Consider the following 6,179-nt stretch of genomic DNA (forward strand, 5'->3'; position numbering starts at 1 on the left):
CTTGATTTTGAAAGAAAAGCAAATGTTTTGTCCATTAAAATAACATAAAATTGATCAGAAATACAGTGTTGACATTGTTAATGTTGTAAATGACTATTGTAACTGGAAACGGCTGATTTTTAATGGAATATCTACATAGGCGTACAGAGGCCCATTGTCAGCAGCCATTAGAAAACCCTTTTGCAATTTTGTTAGCATAGCTGAAAACTGTTGTTCTGATTAAAGAAGCAATACAACTGGCCTTCTGTAGACGAGTTGAGTATCTGGAGCATTGGCATTTGTGAGTACGATTACAGCCTCAAAATGGCCAGAAACAAAGAACTTTCTTCTGAAACTCGTCAGTCTATTCTTGTTCTGAGAAATTAAGGCTATTCTATGCAAAAAATTGCCAAGAAACTGAAGATTTCGTACAACGTGTACTACTTCTTTCACAGAACAGCGCAAACTGGCTCTAGCCAGAAAAGAAAGAGGAGTGGGAGGCCCCGGTGCACAACTGAGCAAGAGGACAAGTACATTAGACTGTCTAGTTTGAGAAACAGATGCCTCACAAGTCCTCAACTGGCAGCTTCATTAAATAATACCAGCAAAACACCAGTCTCAACGTCAAGAGTGAAGAGGAGACTCCTGGATGCTGGCCTTCTAGGCAGAGTTCCTCCAGTGTCTGTGTTCTTTTGCCATTATTTTATTTTTATTGGCCAGTCTGAGATATGGCTTTTTCTTTGCAACTCTGCCTAGAAGGCCAGCATCCTGGAGTCGCCTCTTTACTCTTGACTTTGAGACTGGTGTTTGGTGGGTACTATTTAACGAAGCTGCCAGTTGACGACTTGTGAGACGTTTGTTTCCAGCTACAATAGTCATTTACAACATTAACATAGTCTACACTGTATTTCTGATCTATTTGATGCTATTTTAATCGACAAAACATATGCTTTTCTTTCAAAAACAAGGACATTTCTAAGTGACCCCAAACTTTTGAACGGTAGTGTATGTATGTGTATTTATATGTATGTGCTGTATGTATATATGTATGTATGTATGTATGTATGTATGTATGTACAGTGCCAGTCCAAAATTTGGATACAGCTACTCATTCAAGGGTTTTTCTTTATTTTTGCTATATTCTACAAAGATTCTTCAAAGCAGCCACCCTTTGCCTTGATGACCCTTGAATGAGTAGGTGTGTCCAAACTTTTGAGTGGTGGTGTATGTATATGTATGTATGTATTTTGTTAGGTTACAGCCTTATTCTAAAATGGATTAAATAATTCCCCCCTCTCATCAAACTACACACAACTCCATGATGACAAAGCAAAAACAGGTTTTTCGAAATGTTTGCTAATAACAAAATAGAAATATTACATTTACATAAGTATTCAGACCCTTTACATGCTCCACAGCTTTTTTCAGGTCTCTCCAGAGATGTTTGATCTGGTTCAAGTCCAGGCTCTGGCTGGTCTACTCAAGGACATTCAGAGACTTGCCCCGAAGCCACTCCTGCATTGTCTTAGGGTCATGTGCTTAGGGTCATTGTCCTGTTGGAAGGTGAACCTGAGCACTCTGGAGCAGGTTTTCATCAAGGAGCTCTCTGTAATTTTCTCTGTTCATCTTTGCCTCGATCCTGACTAGTCTCTCAGTCCCTGCCGCTGAAAAACATTCCCACAACATGATGCTGCCTCCACCATGCTTCACCGTAGTGATGTTGCCAGGTTTCCTCCAGATGTGATGCTTGGCATTCAGGCCAAATAATTCAATCAAAATCTAATTAAATCTGATCCATTTTGCTACTTCCAATCTTGGTTTCATCAGACCAGAGAATCTTGTTTCTCATGATCTGAGAATCCCCCCCCCCCCCCCAAAAAAAGACAAGAAAAGTACATTCCTTCCTATCTTCCTTGAAGTAATCACAGATCTGATTTGGTTGCATTGGTGAAACTAATAGGGTGGTAACCTTACTTCCACCTATCCAATCACTTATAGATCTGTGCTTACCTCCAGGAAATGAGGAAGGGAGGATGCATTTCTAAACTATTCAAACAGGTCCATGGTTTGTTTTTCCAAGGAAACAATGGAACTCCAGAGATGTATGGTTTGTGTCATTTTGATTTGATTCTCAATTGCAAAATTGTCCGATTATGCTAGTCTATAGAATCGTCTGTGGTTCGGTGAAGAACATGAAGGGGTTAACCCGTTACATTGGGGAGGAAAAGAGCGTGTGTGCTGCTGTTGTTGTTTTACCCTTTCTACGATGTTCAGATCCTCTCGGTGTGCGAGTCAGAAACTTTCCCGCAGCGTTGTGGTTCTCTGTGTGGTCCATCCTGATTGAAGTTTCCTCATCTTAGCGTTGTGAAAATCCTCTTTGTCTCATTCATAGATTTTTTTTGTCCATGTGCTTTTCTTCACAGTCGTATAATCGGTATGAGTCAAACCCGGCAAACAGTTAACAACTACAACGTCAGAGACATTAATGGGGAAAACGTTATAGCTATGTCATGGGATCGTCCCCGGGAACCTCTGTCAAACGTTGTCATTTTAACATTCTCAAAACTGCTAATGTTTTGGGAATAAGAAGGTAACCAGAAATTGTCTGCTGGGAAGATTTGCTGTGAATAACCTCTATTCTCAACTCAACTCAATTACTACCACTGAGATTGATAACATGTCAGATGGAGAAATAAAATAGCAATTGACTCACATTTAGTCACACAATAACTTATTCAGCTTGATGAAGCCCTACGTAGATGCGTTACAAAACATTTACAAGCAAATGTCACTATATACAGTAAGGGTGATGATATAACAGGTCTGCACATTTGGTACTTTGCAAAATGTGGCATGACCATTCTGCCACCCTTTATATGGTGTGACACTCGATTATACATTAAGCATTTAAGGCCTTATTAAATGGAAATAAATACCTCAGTGTCTTCGATGATCAACATTGGACCGTGAAAATTGCACTGAATAACGTTCATATATTTCCAGTTTAATTGCCATACTATTTCATCTAATTTAATGTTCTGTAATGTACTGACATACCCTCTCATTTGATTTGATTTATAGTATTCTTTCTAACAAAGATATCTACATATATTTCAGGATATTGCTCAACTTGCCATTGGCTCAACCATTGGCTCAAGTTACCCCATTGCCATTGTCTCAACTTACCGCAAGGCAAACACTTTGACTACATTAGCCCACACAGATACAAGGATGCACTTGTATTCTAGGTTTAGGAGCTCATATTGGAGCTTTTATAGGCCCCAACTGATGTATAGAACAATCTTACAATTTTCTACTTTGGTTTAGATACAAGCATCATGAACCCTCTCCATGGAATTATGACCTGTTCCTAAATGTTTGGTCAAATTATACATTTTGTGTATGGTTTCATAGAAACCAAGATGGCTCAAATGACTCCTTTGGCTCAGCTTACCCCACTCTCCATTACTGTTCTAAGGGAATGTCCGGTCTGAAAAGTAGAAAAGGCATTGTTAGTCGTGTTACTATCAGTCTTTTTCTAAGAAATGTGTGTTCAATGGCAGTGTAATAATACTAAGGGCTCTATTAATTCCGCATCGCGGAAGTTCAGCTTTACAGTGTGATTGAAATTTAAAGGCAATGCTCTCGCTTCACCAGACGACATTCATCGGAAATTACCTTTACATTTCTGTCACCCTTCAGCGTTACAGATTTAATAGAGTCCTATCTCTTTAGAAGAGGGTTTACACCAGGGTTGGGGTCAATTCAAATGAAACTCAGTGACTTCAGGAAGTGATTTGAATTTAATATCCCAAAATTCTAAAACATTTAGCAAAAATAGTGTCTCCTTTTCAGTTTGTTGAGAACTCATTGACAATAGATGCCCTTTTTCAATTATTGAATTGGAATTTCAGTTTACTTATATAAGCCCCAGTAAGATATCAAGTCATTCTAAATAAGTACTCATTCAAATTATATTGCTATTCATTTTATTTATTCATACTATTGTACTCGACAGGGATATTACATTTTAATCAACATGTCAGTTTTCACATCAGTACCATAGAGTCCGCTATAAAGCTAGCTTGCTCCATGGGCCTACAGCTTTTGGAAAATGGCTCACTAAGTGTGTCACTCTCCCCATACGGGTTACATGGCGGAGGGTAAGGCTCCGATCAAGCCTCTGACCGACAAGATCCAGGAGCATGCTGAGAAGATCCAGGAGCATGCTGAGGAGATCTAGGAGCATGCTGAGAAGATCTAGAAGCATGCTGAGAAGATCCAGGAGCATGCTGAGAAGATCTAGGAGCATGCTGAGAAGATCCAGGAGCATGCTGAGAAGATCTAGGAGCATGCTGAGAAGATCCAGGAGCATGCTGAGAAGATCCAGGAGCATGCTGAGAAGATCTAGGAGCATGCTGAGAAGATCCAGGAGCAGAAGAAGCCCTTCATCAGTGAACTCGAGAAGCAGGTCCACTGCCACCCCATTACTGACAACATCCAGGCCTAGTTCAGTCCTCTAAATGACAACCTGCAGGCCCAGTTAATGGCCCTGGTCGACAAGATGCAGGCCCAGTTCAAGCCTCTGGCTGATGACTTCCAGGACCAGATGGAGCAGGTCTTCCAGACCGTGGTTGACCAGACCAAGGCTCTCCTCCCCCCCAGTAAAGCTAACGTAACATCCCCCTAGCTTGGGTTCAGACCATAGATGGAAAAAACTTTCCCCTCTGTCTGTTTCACCTGTGTCATGTAAAGAGGAGTTAGATGGTCATCATCTTGAAATTATGCCAAAATTTCACCAATAAAGGGGTTTAAAGGTGGCAATTTTGTCTGTGATTGTTCCTTTTTTAGTTCACGTGGGCACATTGCAGATGAAAATAATGACCTGTGTACTGCCATGTAAATTATTGAAGGTTAAAGGTCAAGTTATGAGGTTGAAATTAGATGAATTTCTGGGCGGAATTTGATGGAACGTGCTTATTGAAGTTCAAGCAGTATTTGTTTTTGATATACTGACCTTTGGGCCACTCCATCATATAGCTTAAGCCTATTTGTTAATATTCTGAAGTAGTTGCTTATATTGGATGGAGTTTAGCTGAATTGCTATATTAAGATATATTCATTTAATTGATTTTGACCTCTAGGCCTACTACACAGTAAGCGATCACAAAAAATAAAAATACAATATCATTGGAATAGAAAAGCCAGCAAAAGTAGTTGGTTTGGAAGGGGGTGCCCCTCAGTGGCTGTCCATGTGGGTGTTTGAGTGAGGAAGACACAGTGGTGCACCAATCAGTATAGAAGCACAGCCCCTTTCATTATCGATGCATCCTGCTGACAACAACAAAAGAGCCTTTCCAGACTCTGAAGTCAGGAGGAGTTCGAGTCAGGTGTCAGCCAGACTAATGACTTATGCCATGTTAAGGCAATGTTCCCGCAGTTACGGAGAGCTCAATCGGTCAGCTCTGTTGGATATTACCTTAACATTTGAACGCAGATACTGCGATACTGATTGAATCCAACCCTTAATATGATATCTGAGTGAGAGTGACTTACAAAAACAATGTGGGCCCTCTGGAGGTCAGGGCACCTGGGGACGTGCCCTTCGTGCCCCGTCGGTAATTTGAACATGGTTGCTTCAAGTTTAGATAGCTGGCTAGACTAACTATACTAATTTACCAATCTACTTTTTTTTATTGATATGGGCTAATTGAGTGACTGTCAGTGAGTGACATATAACAACAGGAAAACTGCTGATGTACAACAAAGTTTTGAAATTGCACCTTGTGTATTCTGCTATAACTCTCAACAGCAAGTTGAGACCCCAATTATTATTAATTCTAATTCGAAAAAAATCCAGAGGTCCAGATCTCGGTGTCATTATATGTAGCTACGGCCTGGATCACATAAGGGTTTAGCCCTGACCTCAACAGAGAAAACCTTGCTAATTCAAACCTGCTACCCTGTCTGCTTTTCCAGCACATTGTGAATTTCGAGGAGGTTTAAGACATGCTACAGTAGTTCTTGGCTGGTTTCCTCTACAAGCAATGTCTCCCTCCTCGCACCGTTAGCCTGGCCTCTTTATGCATGGGTGTCGAGCACAGTCAGGCTCCAGTACTAAGGCTTCTGGCTGCTAGGTTGGTCAAAAAGTCTAATGGATATAAGACATATCTACTGAACACACACTGGTTGAATCTATG

This window comes from Oncorhynchus clarkii, chromosome 2, assembly GCF_045791955.1.
Source record: "Oncorhynchus clarkii lewisi isolate Uvic-CL-2024 chromosome 2, UVic_Ocla_1.0, whole genome shotgun sequence".
Lineage (NCBI taxonomy): Eukaryota > Metazoa > Chordata > Actinopteri > Salmoniformes > Salmonidae > Oncorhynchus > Oncorhynchus clarkii.